Below are 1,845 nucleotides of genomic sequence, written 5' to 3' on the forward strand. Positions count from 1 at the left end.
CCCCCCCCCCCAGTACTGGACTGGTATTTCATCGACCACTCTGAAAGACTGAAGAGCAAAGATAACCTTGCTGAGGCTGGAACTCAGAGTGGCAGTTCGAATATTACAAAACATTATTCCAGAAACTCTAACAACTTTGACAACTCATTAATCAACAGAGAAAAATTTCGTTAATTAAGATTGAAATCAAAGCGACGTTGGTTTTGTTTATCCCTTTTCAAACTTCAGCAATACTCCAATTTAAATTTCTATTTTCTTGACATTCCTTTCTCTAAAATTCCTTTTTAGTTCATTTAACAACTCTCAGTAGTTATTAATGAAACAGCGTTAAATAGCCGGAGTTAATTAATAAACTAGTGGGACCCGTGGGAATATCATAGAACGAAAAAGATTAAGAGGAGCTATTTAAGAAAGAAAGAATGATTTGCATTTTAATTTTTATTTTGCTTAAGTTATTTCACTTCTACTCACAATGATATATTGTATGATTTAAAAATTTCCCTCAGCTAAGCACTTTATATTTCTTTCTTTCTCTCTACCTTTTCAACAAATTTTCTAACCATGTGATTCCCCTCTTCATGTCTAACATTTCTCTCTTTCTCTTCACCTCTCACTTCCACTAACCACATGAGCGACAGCATAATGCATCGGCTGGCTATCTGCTTTCTTACTCAATCTCACATTCCTTCTCCTCTCACTCACTTCACCTCATGCTTCTCTCTAACAAACTACAATAATATTCTTCTACGAACAGGGAGAAGAATGATATTATAGATTTAGTTCAATAAAAAAATTCTTTTCACAATCTGCACACCACCACCACTAGAGTTTTCAGTAACAAAGCTCATTTCATTTCAGTTCATTTCAGCTGTTTGTTTATATCTACTTTTTCTTGCTGTCAGTGTATCTCTACTCTGACAATATAAATGCTATCTACCTCTCTCTCTTACTTATCTCTCCTGTCCATCTCTATCTATCTGCTTTTCTTTAACCTCTCCACTAGAACATCACTCCCTGCTAAATATTGTATCCTAAACATATCTCTTTCCCTTTACCTTTCTCACCCCACGCTACCGCACGTCGTTAACACTTCTCTTTTCTTTCTCCCTCTTTTCTCTAATCGTCTTTTTCTCTCGCTTTTCGCCTCTCACTTCAACTAACCACGTGATGCATTTGGCCTTAGTGTATTTATTTCTTTATTGCCCACAGGGGGCTAAACATAAAGGGGACAAACAAGGACAGACAAGGGGATTAAGTCGATTAAGTTGACCAGTGATTAACTGGTACTTATTTAATCGACCCCGAAAGGATGAAAGGCAAAATCGACCTCGGCGGAATTCGAACTCAGAACGCAACGGCAGACGAAATACCGCTAAGCATTTAACCCGGCGTGCTAACGTTTCTGCCAGCTCGCCGCCTTGTGTATTATTATACTCTTCTCTTCTTTTTTCTCTATTCACATCCCTCCCTGTCTCTCTCTCACTTTTATTTCACCTCTCACTCACTCCATCTCCACCTCTCTAACTAACTAAAGTACAACGGGCTAACAAACAAGCAGATTATTATATAGATGAACTCAGGTATGTAATTCAAGTGGGCTAATATCATAAATTTACATAAGTGGTGAACTGAATGGCATGCATAAAAAATTCTCAAGTTATTGGATTTTCCGCTTGGGTAAAGAAAACGAAAATCTAGTGAGTCGCAAAGAAAAGGGGATATATAATCTAAAGAAATTAAGTATAAACTTCACATGAATTCATGCTTGGATACTTAGAAGAAAATCTGATGTTTGTCTGCGAGCAAAGGGATAGCAATGGATATATATATATATATATATATATA

This window comes from Octopus bimaculoides, chromosome 15 (assembly GCF_001194135.2).
Source record: "Octopus bimaculoides isolate UCB-OBI-ISO-001 chromosome 15, ASM119413v2, whole genome shotgun sequence".
NCBI lineage: Eukaryota > Metazoa > Mollusca > Cephalopoda > Octopoda > Octopodidae > Octopus > Octopus bimaculoides.